Here is a 15,561-nt window from a genome sequence, read left to right on the forward strand (position 1 = left end):
GTGGGCCCACCTCTGAGATGAGCTACTCATTCGGATCCAGGGTCCCTGGGTGGCCAGGGAAACGCCAAGGAAGGGGCAAGGCCGACGGCCAGCCCTGTGGGAGCAGGGTCCTGGCAGATGAGGGTCCCTGGGGTATCTGTCCCCACCGTGCCCAGGGCTCTGCTCTCCCTGACACCCGCACCCTCACATTGATCCTTCTTGGCCTTAATGGCAGGGTTGGGGCATTGGGGCAGCACTTACTAGAATCGGAAACCTGTGGGGTAGGGGAGACACCTGTCAGTATTACCCTCCCCCCCGGGACCATTAGCCCATTAGCCCATTGTTGGGCTTTGGGAGCCAGAGATGTGGTGGCCAGCTTGACACACAGCCAGGCCAGCACAGACCTGAAATTCCGGGACATCACTGGGTACTAGTCCCCGTTCTACAGTTGGGGAAAATGAGGCTTGGGAGGGGAAGGCTGGATTGGGGGTGGATGAGGGACCCGCCAGCCCAGTGTGCCTGGTGGTCTGGGGCGTGTGGCTTTGGCTAAGGGTCATTTTGTTCCAGTCACGTTGTCCTGTCATCTCCAGTCACCAGAGCAGCTTCTGTCTTACCCCAGGGCCTTTGCAATTGCTTTTCCCCAAAGAGTCCACACAACTCCCTCCTTCACTCATTCAGGTTGTGGCTTCAGGTCCCTTGACCCTCCTGGCTAAGCCCCCACCCTGACACACACACACACACACACACACACACACACACATGCTGCCCCCATCAACCCAGGCTGCAGGATCCTGTTGCCCTATTCGTTGCCCTTGATCTCACAAGGTTGTGCTGTGGTTCTAAGGCACAAGCATGTGTAGGTGCACAGGATTCAGGTGTGGCTTCTTCTCCCACCTGCTGCCTGGGAAAGCTGGAGGCCCCATGCCCCAGGCCACCTAAAGAGTGACAGTTCTCATCATAGTGCTGACCCCGGAGTTCACCTCTTGCTGGCTTGGAGGCCAAGGTCCTTCCTCCCTCTCACCAACCCCTTTTGACAGAGGGGACTCCTGGGCTCAGAGAGGTCCCTGCATCCTTGCCCAGGGACGTACATCTGTGTAGAGCAGGGCTCAGCCAATCCTTTGTGTCAAGGGCCAGAAAACAAACATTTTCAGCTTTGCGGCTGGATGGACTCTCGTAACTGCTCAGCTCGGTCCGTTGTGTCATCGAAGTGGCCACAGATGATGCTTAATGGAAGGTATGTGTCCATGCCAGTGAAACTTTGTTCACGGACAGTAAAATGTGCATTTCATGTCATTTTCATGTGTCACAAGAGAAGTCTTCTTCTGATTTTTTTCACCCGTTTCAAAATGTAAACATCACTCTTAGGGTGACAGAGTCCTCATACAGACGGATGGTGGCTGGACCGGGCCTGCGGACCAGAGTCTGCAGACTCCTTCAGGCAACCTCACTCTATTGCGCTCAAGCACTGAGCTGCAAGACGGTGGTCCTTCTTTGCTGAGGCTGGAGGCTGTGTGGAGGACAGACTCTTAAGTGACCTGTGATTCCACCTCCTGCTGGTCATGCCTTGGTGTCGTCCACTCCCCTTGAGACAGGCGGGACAAACAGGCTGTGGCCGAGGTGACATCATACACGACCAGACCTACATCCCCTCCCTGTGGGTTTGACAAAGTGAGAAGCTGAGTTGGAGAAGCCCACGTGCAGCCGAGGTCGGCCTCCAGCCAACAGCTAGCAAGAAACAGGACCCTCAGTCTTCCAACAGCAAGGAAATAAATCCTGCAACAACGTGAGGGGGTTGGAAAGCAGCCCCCTCCATGGTGGAGTCTCCCGATCAGCCCCCAGCCCTGGCCAACACCAGTGATGCACCCTGAGCAGAGGACCCAGCTCCACCAGCCTTGGAAACTGTGAGATAATCAATGCGTGTGTTGTGTTAAGCCTCTGTGTTTGGAGAAATTTGTTATGCAGCAGCAGCTAACTAATACAAGCTATATGTGGGGACAATCCCAGCTTCCACCACTTGTTGGTCCATTCATTACTTTGCATCCAGCATGTATTTATTGAGCACTACCGTATACCACTCATTCATTTATTGATGCTGCCCCCCCAAAGCCCAGAGCGGGATGACTGGCCAACCTCGCCCAGCAGGGGTCTCTACTGCCCAGGGCTACTCCTCCTGCTTCCAATCCAGTCCAGAGGGTCCTTATCCCACTGGCTGACTTTATACACCCCATTAGCTGACATCATGGGGTTCTTACCCCATTGGCTGACTCCATACAACCATGTGATCCCAGCTCGGCCAATCAGGGCTTTCCCTTACCTGGCCACAGAGATTGGTTCAACAAGGACACGTGACTAAAGTTGGGCCAATCAAAGCCTTCCCTGTGACTTTTGCTGCTTTTCTTGAGGAAGAAGTGCTGACCTTCTGCTGGGGCTGTTAGGCTGATGGGGGGATTTGGTCTGGGGCTGCCGGCACCATCTTTGTCCCCTCAAATGGGGAGACTGTTGAGGAAAAAAGCCAAGAAAGAGGATGGCAGAACTGAGAGATGGAGAGGTGGACAAATCTTTGTGACACTGTTTGAGGGTCCTGGATCCAGCTGAGCCTGAAACTAGCTGGACCAGGGACGGTCCTGCCCCCAGGGGACACTGAGCAACACCTGGGGTGTCTGTGGTTATCAAGACTGTGGGGCTCCTGGCATCAAGTGGGTGGGGGAGAAGGAGGATGCTCCACACCCCACAGTGCCCAGGATAACTGCGAAACACAAAGAACCATCTGACCCCAAATGTCAGCAGTACTGAGGGGGAGAACTCTGAGTTAAATCTATCCCTGGACCTTTCAGTTCCATGAGCAAAATTTCCCATTTAAAAGAAAAAAGTGCCAGTTTCAGTTGCAGTTTCTGTCACTTGCAACCAAAAGATTCTAATCAAACTGGAGTTAAGACTCATGTAGGGGGTTTTGGATATGGAAGCTACGGGTGGCCAGCCTGGGTGGGCTTCATTCCACAGGGTGGGGTGGGAGGACAGGTCAGTCCTTACACTTTCATTATTTTTAATAGGCTTATTTTAGATTTAGAGAAAAGTTGCAAAGATGGTACAGGGAGTTCCTGTATCCTGGCACCCACTTTGTCCTGCCGTTAACATCTTCCATGAGGGACAATGACATTTGTCATTGATACATTGTTATCAACTAAAGTCCTCATTTTTTTTTTTTCAGATTTCTTTAGTTTTTCGCTAATGTCCCTTTTCTGCCCCCAAGACTCCATCAGGATCCCACATGACATTTAGTTGTCACATGTCCTTAGGCCCCTCTGGGCTGTGACAGTTTCTCAGACTTTCCTTGTTTTTGATGACTGGACAGCTTTGGAAGGGGTTTGTCTGGTGTTGTTCTCAGGGTTCGACCGGGGTGATGGGCTTGGGGAGGAAGACCATAGAGGGGAGGGGGCTTCTGATCCCATCACTTCAAGGGTCCATGCTGTCCACACCGATGATCACAGTCAGGGGCCACGGAACTTCTTGAGTGTGTTTGCAACTGGTTTTTTTGTTTTTTTGGAGGCTTACTGGGATTTGAATGCAACTTTAGTTTAGGATTTGATGATGACCTGGCTGTGACATCTATCACCCCTTTGATTGCCAGGGTTGATTGCCTTTTGCTTCTTCTGTTTTTCTTATTTTGGTGAAATTCGCATGACATACAATGAACGATTTTTTTAAAATGTTTTTTATTTATTTATTTTATTTATTTATTTTTAGTTGCATTGAGTCCTCATTGATGGGCACGGGCTTTCTCTAGTTGCGGCGAGCAGGGGCTACTCTTCTTTGCAGTGCGCGGGCTTCTCATTGCAGTGGCTTCTCTTGCTGCGGAGCACAGGCTCTAGGCGCCTGGCCTTCAGTAGTTGTGGCACGCGGGCTCAGTAGTTGTGGCTCGTAGGCTCTAGGGTACAGGCTCAGTAGTTGCAGCACATGGGTTTAGTTGCTCTGTAGCATGTGGGATCTTCCCGGACCAGGGCTCAAACCCGTGTCCCCTGCATTGGCAGGCGGATTCTTAACCACTGCGCCACCAGGAAAGCCCCATGGACATGGGTTCGAGCCCTGGTCTGGGAAGATCCCACATGCCACGGAGCAACTAAGCCCGTGCACCGCAACTACTGAGCCTGCACTCTACAGCCCACGAATCACAACTACTGAGCCCTTGTGCCACAACTACTGAAGCCCGCGTACCTAGAGCCCGTGCTCTGAAACAAGAGAAGCCACCGCAATGAGAAACCTGCGCACTGCAACGAAGAGTAGCCCCTGCTCGCCCCAACTAGAGGAAAGCCCGCACGCAGCAATGAAAACCCAACACAGCCAAAAATAAATAAATAAAATTTTAAAAATAAATAAATAAAAAATAAAGTGTACAGGACAGTGGCTTTTAGCACATTCACCTTGTACAACCATCATCTCTCTCTAGTTTCAAAACATTGTCATCACCCCCTAAAAACATCAAGTGCCCAATAGCACTCACCCCCACCCCCCTTCCCAGCCCCGAAAACCACACACCCACTCTCTGTGTCTGTGGATTTGCCTGTTCTGGACGTTTCCCATCAATGGAATCACACCCTGTGTGTCCTCCTGTGTCTGGCTTCTCTCACTGAGCATCGTGTTCTCAAGATCCATCCGTACCGTAGTGAGTGTCAGTGCTTCACCCCTTTTCAGGGCTGAGTGATGTTCCCGTGTGTGGAGGGACACATCATGTGTATCCATTCATCAGCTGAAGTACATTGGGTTTGTTTCCACTTGTTGGCTGTTATGAATCATGTTGCTGTGAATTTGTTTTTTTAAACAATTTTTACCATAAAGTCTCCAAGCTCATACTGTTTCATGACAAATTCTCACAAAAACCCTCCAAGGGAGGTACCATGATTTTTCCCATTTTATAGATGGGGAAACCGAAGCACGTAGAGATTAAGTAACCTGCCTGGGGTGACCCAGCCACTGGCAGAGCTGGATTTGAACCCAGGAAGTGTTAACCTCATGGTCTGCTGCTGGACCTCCACTCCATTCTGCTGGTCATTTTTGCAGCCCTGGGGACATGAGACAACCATCAGGGGAGGACAAACATCCCAGACCAGCTCCAATAGCCACCCCCAAATTCTCACCCACTGGAACTAGATTCCTGGCCTCACCCTGCAGATTCTGATGGGGACACCTGACCCAGGGCTGGGGAGTCTGGCTTCTCCCTCAACTTGGGGTATGCAGGGGGGTGGGATTCCACAAGGTTTTACAAATGCCCCCAATGCCCCTCAGGAGCCTGGCCGCTCACGTGCCACTGGGGCCTGGACGTGAGTCAGCTTGGCCCCAGCTGGTTTGGAATTTCCCGTGGGTCCGGGCAGATCCAAGGTGAAGGTTCAGGAAGTTCCAGCGCAGGTGACATCAGTGTGCAGGGCTGGCTGTAGTCTACACCCGAGAGGACGGGCCGGGGCAAGGAGAGGCTTGGTCCACCTGCTCAGATCCTCCTCTGGCCCTTGTGTTGCAGGGACTTGCCGGGAAAGGCCAGCATGGCCGTGCCCTGTGCTGCAGGGGTGTCCTGTTCCCTTGTGACCCAGGAGCATAACGGGTGTGCCCTGCTCTCTGTTCCATCCCTTGTGCCTGGCCCAGGATGATAAATGTTTAATGGATGAACGTGTGGCCACAAACTTGCGGTCAGCCTCGTCTCTGTCCCCTGCGGCAGCCCACCCACCTCCCTCCTGGGGCCCTCTCCCCCTCCTAGGCCCACCCTTGCCCTAGCTGCCTCTCTGCTGGTGCTCTAAATCCTCCCTATCTTCCTACTGCCCTGGGGATAAAGCCAAGCCGAGTTCCCCTCTGAAGTGGGGTTGGGGGTGAGGGCACATCCTGAGGGTCCTCACCCCTCCCCCAACCCCTCTCCAGCTCAGGCCTGGCTCACTGCTGGCCTTTGATAAAAAGAAATTCAAAGTTTGGCTCCTCCGGCTGTGGGACAGCAGCTCCACCTCCTCCAGCCTCCATGTTTCCACCAGATGAGCTTTGGAGAGGTGGCCCCTCTGTGCCCCCCTCTCCAACATATGTGGCAGATGGAGTGACCTCCAGCCCCGCCCTGACCATACCACACCATTGCTCCATAACCTTCAATAGCTCCCTAGTGTCCCCAGGATAAAGGCCTCGCCCTAGCTTTCCACGCCCCCCACCATGCCACCTCTCCCTTCCCAGCCTCACTGCCTGTGTGTGTCCCCCGCCCCCGCCCGCCGCACACACACATGTTCCTCTGGGCCTTTGCACGTGCCGGGCCCTCCCTCTAACAGTTCTACCCCTCTGGGCTTGGTGGGTGGACTGCTGATCTTCCTTCCCCTCCCACCTGCTCCCCAACCTCAGGGCCCAGCCCTGACCCAGCCTGGGGGGGGCGTTCCTAGTCAGGTGTCACATTTAACCCCTGCCGCCCTTGTGTCCCAGGCTCCGTGCAGAGGCGGGAAGGCCTGTCTGGGGCGGATCTCAAACCTGTTAGACAGGTTTGCTGTTCCCTGAAGTGGCTCTGGCTCAGAGGCAGCCCTGCCCGGGCCTGAGGATCCCGCTCTGGGCTCAGGCCAGGCAGGAGAGAGCCGTAGGGCCCTGGAACCCGCCAGCCGGCGCCACCTGAGGACACCTTGGGGCAAGTGGCAGGTGGGCCGGGTACAGGGAGGCGGCTGGGCTGGACGGAGTAGGCTCTAGGCGGGAGGGCTAGTGAGAGCCGGAGATAGAGGTGGGGACAGCAACGGAGACAGACAGAAAGAGAGAGAGGGGGCAGAAAAGAAGGAAAGTGACCAGAGACAGAGGCGGGCGGGGGGGGCACAGACGTGGCTTGTGGGACCTTGCTGCCTCTGCCTCAGTTTCCTCTTCCGCACCCTGGGGGGGCCTGATTGGGACTTGAGAAGGAGAGAAAAGAGGGGAGTGGGAGAAGGGATGGGAAAAGAGGGAGAGGAGGGGGAGAGGGGAGGGGTGGGGTAGGTAGGAACCCAACCCGCTGGGCAGGGGGGAAGTGGGTGTGGAAAGGAGAAGTGGTGAGGGACCCAGGCCCTGAGGAGCAGGGAGGGAGGAGGTGCTCCGTGGCCCGGGAACGCCGGGGCTTTCCAGAACGTGGAGAAACAGGAAGTGGCTAGTCTCTGCCCCCGCTGGCTGGACGGGCCAGGCTGGGCCCACCTGCCCCGCCTCACCTGCCTGATCACCCGGGCTCCTCCTCCCTGGATGGGCCTAGCTCAGGAGACTTTCCCAGGGGGGAAACAGAGGCTGGCGGGTGGGTGGGGGGATTTCTCCTAACTGAGGGTTAGCCCAAGAATCTCCTGACTCACAAGGAAGCCCCCAGGGATCTGACCTCTGTCAATCTGAAGTTTTCTGCTCTTTAAAATAATGACCCGCACAGTGAGCTTGTCTGTATGTTGATGCTAGCATCTCGCCCATGTAGCAGGCGGGAACACCAAGGCTCGGAGAGAGGGAGCTGCTCGCCCGGACCCCTCCTGGCTTGGCTCTTGGGCCCCATTTCTCTCTGTGGTCTCCCCATGTCGGGTCCCTTAATTTCACCGATAAAAACACAGGACTCCCAAACCAGTTAGATGTGAATTTCAGATACACGGAGGCTACTTCTTTAGTATAAGTATATCCCAAATATTGCCTGGGATATACTTGCACTAAAAAATTATTCTCCGTGTACCTGAAATTCACATTTAAGTGGGTGTCCTGCATTTTATGTGGCGACCCTACTTCCTCGAGCCTGGTCAAGGTGCCTGGGGGACAGTTAGGGGGCCCCTGCGTGGGGTGGGGGCAGAAGGAGGGCTTGACGAGGAGGCTCTTTGACCTCAAACAGAGCTTCACCAGACAGACCTGTGGCCTTCTGTGAGCCCTGTCCTCACCGGACGAAGAGCCTTGGGCATTTCTGACTATTGAATGTTCACTTAGGTGACCCTATGATCCAGATGCTCACCTGGAAATATTCATAATGGCTTAATACTAGGCACTGTTCATTTAGCTGTCTGAACAGCCTTGGAGATAGATACTATTATCCATGGGAAACGGAGACACAGAGAGGTTAACTCACTTTTCAGGGGTCACACAGCACCCAGCCTAAAGCCATGCCTCGAGCTCCAGAGCTGCATCCCTTCTGCTCTCCCAGGCCTCCTCTTGCGATTCCCTGGAAATCCCCAAATCTGACTAATTCCCTAGACATCCCCAGACTTGGCAGTTTCCTCCATGCTGAGACAGCTGGACCCACCACGGCCTGAGCAAACTGCCCCCATTTCAGGCAGAGTTACCCATAGAGACCCTGTGTTTACCTGAGGTGGACGTGGCGGAGGTCAAGTCCACACCTCCCCGCAGCTTGCTCCCTGACCTGCGCCAGCTGCGAAACAGTTCTGTGCCTCGGTTTCCCCACCAGCAAAACGTAGGTAACACCGGTCCTGACCCCAGAGGGCCGCAGTGGGAACAGGGCCAGCTTCGGGGGCGTGTGACTCAGGACCTCGCCCAGGCCTGGCGCTGGGGCGGTGGGGGTGGCTCTGTGCTCAGTTGAATGCTCTGCGGTCTCCGACTTGAAGTTCTTAATGCTTTTTGAACAAGGGGTCCTGCGTTTCACGTTTCACTGGGCCCCGCAAATGGTGTGGCTGGTGCTGTGTGAGCGGAAACGGGAAAATGCCACCAGATACTCTGTAAATTAGTTTATTCACCCTTTCGAAGCTTAAGTGTCTGTTGCTCAATTTGATTTCTTCTCATTAGCTGTAAAAAAATAGTTCCAAAGTCAAGGTTATAACCCAACTGCCAAAAACTACGCATGTCAAAGTGAAGCTCGCTCTGGATAAATCACTTCTCTCTGGGTCTCAGTTTCCCCATCTCCTCCCTTGTGTTTGTGGGTTTGGGTATAGGGGGTCCTTGGCCTGAATTTTTTAGGGCAAACAGATTTTAAACAGACCAGGCCTTTGAACAGCTTATAATTTGCCCTTCTTGGGACTTCCCTGGTGGTCCAGTGGTTAAGACTTGTGCTTCCAATATGGGGGGTGCGGGTTTGATCCCTGGTTGGGGAACTAAGATCCCACATGCTGCACGGTGCGGCCAAAATAATAATAATAATAATAATTTCCTAAGTTTAGCTGCCTGGCAAACTCCTACTTGAACTTCAAAGCCCCAGCTTCAACACCCCCTCAACCCCTCCTTCCATGATGCCCTAGGCAGACACTGTACTCCTCCCTGGGCTCTAGGCCTGACCTTGCAGATGGAAGTGTCTGGTCCTGGCCCTATTTCCCCTAGACTGGGGGCTTCCTGAGGGCAGAGATGAGAACTGAGTCCTCTTTGGGGCCCCGGATTTGTCTCCAGGCACGTAGCAGCATCCATAAAAATTCACTGAATAGACAAGCAAGTGGAGAGGTGATCTCTAAATTCAAGGGGTACAGGAGGCCTCTGGCTGGTGGTGAGGTGGGTCCAGGGATATGGTGGCATCTTCATTCCTGCACACACTGTTGGGGAGGGGGTGGTGCCTCCTGCCCTGGCTCTGCCTGAACCGCCAGGCCCACCCTGTGGTGGGCCCAGTGGGCTCTAGCCACAGGAACACAGCTTGTCTGTGCCAGGGCTGAGTCCCACCCTGTTCCTGGCAGTAAGGCAAATCCCAGCATCATCTGCATCAGGCCCCTAGAAGCCCTAACGGGGAGGGAGCCAGGAGGGGAGCCACCCAGACCCCGTGGCCCTGCCTGAGAGGATCCTGCTTTTTCTCCTGGTGGCCCCTGGGGCTTATCAGAACCCTTGTGTCAGGCTCCCCGTTGGGGTGGGGGGTGGTCCCAGGACTCCTATTCTGGGGTGGAGACAGATTCATGAGCAGACTACTTTCGGTGGGGAGGCAATAGAGGGAGGGAGCATGACTGGGGGACCCAGGGCCCTTGCAGATGGTTTCGAGGCCAAGATCTGGGTTGTCCAAGAGCCCCAGTGGCTGACAGGTCAGGGTCGGAGTGCACCAGGGGAGGGCACAGCCATGCAAAGGCCTGCAGGTGGGGGTGATTCCTCATGCTGCAGAGGAGGAAACTGAGGCTCGCGAGGGTAGACAGCAACAGTCAGGGCGGGATTCGAATCCAGGACCCATGGAGTCCGAGCCTCTCCCTAAGGCGGAAGGGCCTCAAGGGGCTCAGGGGCCGCCGAGAGATGGCCCCGCCCACGACCCCGCCCACGACCCCCCGCCCACCAGAGGCTCCGCCCCACGGCATGACCGGAAGTGCGCGGGGCCCCCAAGATGGCGCCCGAAACCCGGAAGTGAGCGCGGCCGCGGCGAAGCTCGGAGAAACGGAGGCGCCGCGGGCTCCGCGCCCGGCTGGACCCGGGTCCGAGGTGAGGCGCGCCCGGCCCCACCCCCTGGCCCGTCCTCGCTGCCCCCGCCCGGCTGAGCCGCGCTCCCTGGCCTGCGCGGGCCCTGGCACCCCGCGGCCGCCCGCGCCCCGGGCCGGGTGTTCCGGAGTTCCGGGGTTCCGGGGCAGCGGGCGCGGGGGGCGCGGGGAGCGCGGCGGCGTGTCCCCGCCCTCCTGGGCGACCCCCGACCACGTCCTCCGCCGCGATCCTGTGACGGCGTCGTCCGCCGTGAACTCTCTCTAACCCCGTCCTCCTCGGCGACCCTCGACCTTGCGCTGCTCCGTGACCCCCGCCCGACACTCGCCTTGGCGTGAACCCTGAACCCAGGCGACTCCCCAGCCTTTTCCTCTCGCCCTCCTCGGCGATTCCCTGACCCCTCCCGTCTTGGTGATCCCCGGACTTTACTTTGGTGACCCTTGACCCCGCACGTCTCTGTGACTCTCCTGCAGTTGGTCACCCCCTCCTGACTGCTCCTCCGTCATTCCCTGACCCCTCTCTTCTTGTGACTCTCCAGCTCCATTACCTTAGCCCCTCCTTTTCTGGGTGACCCCTGACCCCAGGCTGCTTGCAGATTTCTGCCCTTCCTCCTCAGTGTCCCCTCTCCCAGGACCCCTCCTGTCCTGGCTTCTCCACCCTGGGGCTGTTGTTCCCTGTGTTTCCACGGGTGGGATCCTGTGGCCTTGGGATGGGGGCCTTGCTGGTATTAGCTGAGCTGGCAGAGCATGTTGGGTGGGAGTGTCTCCCGGAGCTGGCACTGGAAACGGCCCCCAAGGATGTGCTGGGGGAGGTGGTGGGCAGAGGGCTGCCGGGACTTGGAGTGGGTGGAGGAGCAGCCTGTGACGGTGGATGGGGAAAGGAGGCCCCTTACCAGCACCCCAGCGCTGGCCGGGAGGGGCCGGGGCAGGGGAGCAGAGGCGTGGACGCAGAGGCGTGGGCAGCCAGGCAGGAGTGTCTCATAGCATCGTATTGTTAACGTCCTGGAAAAGGAAAAAGAATCGAGCACGTGAAGTGTGTCTGCCCCCCTCGGCTTTTGCTTCCCGGAATGCGCCTTGGTCCCGCCTGCCCTGGACATCCTTTCTGCCTGTCCACTACCTGGCCCGGCCAGGTTTGGTGCCATCTGTTTGCACGCGGCGCAGGCCTGGACAAGGCCTGGGATGGAGCTTGCTGGCAGTCACGGGGTGGGGGTGGGGGGGTGCGGGTGAGTGTTCCACGTGTGGCGAGGGGGCTGGTGTCGGATGGACTTTAGGTGGGAACCTGCCTACCTGCTGCCGGGCCAGGTGATCCAGCCCCGAGCCCACCATGGTGGGTCTGTCCCCGTAGGAAAGGTTCAAGGGAACTGGGGCTGGTCCCCGGGGGCCGGAGAGCCCGGAGAGAAGAAAGGCCACCTGTCAGAGGCGTGAGACTCCAGACAAGTCAGTGGACGTGAGGCCCGCCCTTCCTCCAGGCTGAGCGGCCAGGGCTGGACCTGACCCTGCGTTTCCCGTCCCTGCCCTGGGCCCTGCGTGCCTGGCTGTGCTGGGAGCTCTGCCCTTAGGGACCCTTGTGAACAGAGGAGAAGCCGTGGGCCCCTGTCCTTGGGGCTGAGACCTGGGGCTATCGGGCGGTCTGGAGAAGCCACCGCCAGCCCAGCTGCACCTTTTCTTCCAAGCGCCCTGGATTTTCCCAGGGGAGTTCCCAGAGATGGGTAGTGGCTGTTCAGGGCTGTCTGCTTGGACCCTGGGTGGGTGGGCTGGGGAAGGGTGGTCCCAGGACGCCCCAGGGCCGGGGAGATGCAGGCAGGCACCTGAAAGACCCTGGGGAGCCTGGAGAGTGTGAGACACCGTCCCCAGGGACAGCCAATGGGGACCCAGGGGAAGGCTCTCTGGGATTTTGGAGGGCTGGAGGGCCCTTTGTTTAACTCTGTGAGATGTCTGCTCACACCTGCCTGGAGCCGGACCCACCCTGTGTGTGTGTGTGTGTGTGTGTGTGTGTGTGCGCGCGCGCGCGTGCGCGCACGCATTGGGGGAGATGTTTACGCTTTGGCGGCGGGGTGGTGGGCCCTGGGGCCCAGATGAGGGGCCTGATTTCCAGGGGAGCCTCGCGGCAGAGCACAGAAGAAGCAGTTGGCTTTGAAGTCCAGGCGGGGTGGCCCTCAGGTGTGCAGCCCAGGGCCAGCGCTCTCCGGCTGCCTGACCACCTCGACCTGGGTGGGGTGGGGGAACGGAGGCTGGCCCCCACTGGGAACATGACCAGCCCAGCTGGCCCAGCTTGGTTCTAGCAAAGGCTCAGACACCCCTCCAGCAGGGGCCGGGCCGGAAACGCTGACCCAGCACAGGGCTCTGGCCACGTGAGCAAGCCGGGCTGGGAATAAAGAGGCAACTGTGCCCAGTCCCCAGAGGCCGCCTCCCTCCCAGGACGGCCTCCACCCGTGAGGCTTTTACAGAGGCTGCCGGGGGCGGGGATCTGCTTTTTCTCCGTGCGGGGGGGAGGTGGGGGGTCTTGTCATCAAAAAGTGGAGGCATCTGGAGGTTGACACACAGAGTGGGGAGACAGGCCCCCAGGGTGTCAGCACAGTTCCAGGGGGTGCGTGTCAGTGTGCGCATGTGCGAGTGCATGTGTGCAGATTCGTGTGCAGCAGTGCACGTACATGGCAGAGTGTGCACGCGTCATGTGTGAGTGCCGCGTGCACACGTGTGCATGCGTGTTGCACTTGTGCATACATGTGAGAGTGAGTATGAGTGTGTGTGTGTGTCTTGCGTACGTGCGATCCGTCAGTGGGCAGGCTTGGAGCATCTCCAGCCACTTTTCCACAGCCAAGGGCCGTGTGGTCAGATGCGGGGAGGGCTGGTTACGGAAGGCTGCCTGGAGTAGCCGAGAGCGAGGTCACTCAGGCCCGGTCCAGGCCTGGCCGGCCCTGCTCACCCACCATCTCCCCATCTGCCCAGCCTGGGTGCGGCCTGGTGTCCGTGGGCCCCCTCTCCCCTGAGTGGAACCCCAGTCCCTGTCCCTTGGAACTACCCTCTCCTCTGCTGCTGGCAGCTCAGTCCCACATGGGTGACCTGAGCTGGGCTGGGGAGGACAGCAAACTTCCTTCATCTTCCTGCCATGGTGACAGCCACCAGCGTCCTCCCTGGGAGGTGGGGCCGCCCTGCCCTCAGGCGGGTGACTCAGGTGAGGGCGATTTCTGAGGCTCTGGGCTTGCCAGCCCCCTGGGGTGGGGGGCAGAGCTAAGGCCTGTCGTTTATGTACAGCGACAGGGACTGACTTTGAGAACACGATGCTCAGTGAGAGAAGCCAGATAGAAGGACACACTGTGTGATTCCTTTGGTGGGAAACATCCAGAACAGGCCAATCCAGAGAGACAGGGAGTGGGTTAGTGGTTGTCAGGGGCTGGGGAGGGGGTGGGGGTGACTGCTGATGGGAGTGAGGTTTCTTTTTGGGGCGACGGAATGTTCTGGAACTAGATGGAGGTGGTGGTTGCAGAAGTCTGTGGATGTACTAAAGGCCACTGAATTGTTCACTTTAAACTGGTGAAGCGTATGGCATGTGAATCGCGTCTCCATAAAACAAAGAAGTGTTTAAAAAAAGAGGGATAGCAGGGCCTGGCTGAGCCCTCAGATGCCCGGTTCTGCGGCCTGGGGTGAGCGGGCGTCAGCTGGCCCAGAGCGTGGAGGTCTGTCTTCTCCCAGCCCCACAAGGAGGGCAGGGGAGGTGCCGTCTGCCCATCTTATGGTGGGTGAACGAGGCTCCCCTGGGAGCCCCCAAGCCCCAGCTCTGCCCTGACTGCCACCGGCAGGAAGCGGTCTTGCGGGTACGTGGGCTCCTGGTGCAGGGGTGCCTGGGCCGTGGTGGGAGGCCTGGGAGCCCCTCCCTGAAGCCCGGCCCTGTGGGAGGTGGCAGGCCCGGCTGGCCGTGCCCTGGCCCTCCTGTAGGTTCCCCTGATTGGCTGGGACACCCCCACATTCACCCGTTAGGTGACTCGTCCCCTCCCGGGTCGGCTCAGCGCTCCCCCCCCCACTCCCGTGGAGCCCACGGGGCAGAAAGGGCATCCCCCCGCAAGGCAGGCAGGGACACCACCAGGGAAGGCATTGAACTTGGCCCCACTGTGTGCCGGGGGGGGGGGGGGGGGGGAAGCGGGGGCGGGAGTGGGGGCAGCGGTCACCCCGCGCCTCCCTGGGGTCCTCAGGCAACCCCTCCCTCCAGGCAGGCGACCGCCCCGCCTTCCCCGCTGGCCTCGCCCCGGGGCTGCGCCCTCTCCCTGCGGCCAGGTACCTCCCTCCGGGTTGGCCTCCGTCCCCATTGCAGCCAGTCCCCAAGTGAAACCGAAAGAGGCCTCGCCGGCCTCGCTGCCAGGTCCATAGCTGGCGCGGGAGCCGGGCCACATTCCGGAAGGCCGGCGCCTTTCCCGGGAGCCGGGGTGGGAGTTGCAGCCCCCGGGTCAGAGGCTGACACAGGAAGCGGGATGGAGGAGGACGGGAGGAGGGAGCGTCTTGGGGCCGCTGGCGCAGTGAGCCTGTATGGCTGTGACTCATCGCCGGATGGGGATGGGGTGAGAATCCTGCGTGGAGTTGGCCGGGAGGCGCCAGGAGCGGGTGTACCCCAGCACCTGAGGTACGGTGAGGAAAGGCTAGCGCAGGAGCTGGGACAGTGGTGAGGGGCAGGGCGAGCCTGAGTGATTGGCCTCTCCGCCCTCCGCCCTCAGCCCTCACCTCTCGCGGACGCAGCCCTGCAGCGTTGGGGGGGGCTCGGAGCTCAGCAGGGGCCGCCAGCAGAGCCGCTCAGTGTCTGCAAAGCTCTGCGTGGCCTGCACGGCTTGGGGGCGGGGCTCGGCCCTGGGAGCTGCACGGTGGGGGCGTGGGACCCTCCCCACCACCCAGTCCCGGCTGGCCGGGGTGCCACAGGGCGTCGGGGCCCTCCTGGTGTTGCCTGGAGTATGTCCGCGGGCCGGGGCATTGGGGGGCAGTTCCGTGAGATTCAGGCCTTCCGGGAGGCTCAGCCACTGTCCTGGGCGCTGGGCTCAGGGTGAGTGAGCCTGCAGGTGGGCGTCGGGTGGCGCTCAGGAGGACCCTGGCCGGGGGGAGCTGGGTTGTAACTGGAGAGTCTGGCAGCTCTGCCCCCGGCACCGTGGGCACGAGGAGGAAGGCACCCCATGCTGTGACTGCACCCCAAAATCCAGACCTGCCAGTTCCCTTGCAAAACCAGCCCATCTGGAAGACCGGGGCCGCATCCCTGCGCAGAGGAGGCCCCGCAGCCCCTCTGTGGCCCTGA

General features: G+C 58.9%; 1 protein-coding gene across 4 annotated transcripts in view; it reads left to right on the top strand.

Moving 5' to 3' along the window:
* The first annotated feature begins 10,195 nt into the window (after positions 1-10,195).
* SBNO2 (strawberry notch homolog 2) overlaps positions 10,196-15,561 on the top strand; it is a 44,188-nt gene continuing 38,822 nt past the window's right edge. For 3 of the 4 annotated variants that reach the window (XM_068537421.1, XM_068537425.1, XM_068537427.1), the window contains exon 1: positions 10,196-10,296. The gene's annotated coding sequence lies outside the window, so the exon portion shown is untranslated. Of the gene's footprint in view, positions 10,297-14,857; positions 14,905-15,561 lie in introns of those variants that run through there. The other variant, XM_068537424.1, reaches the window with a different exon arrangement.

Source organism: Eschrichtius robustus, chromosome 2 (assembly GCF_028021215.1).
Source record: "Eschrichtius robustus isolate mEscRob2 chromosome 2, mEscRob2.pri, whole genome shotgun sequence".
Taxonomy (NCBI): Eukaryota; Metazoa; Chordata; class Mammalia; order Artiodactyla; family Eschrichtiidae; genus Eschrichtius; species Eschrichtius robustus.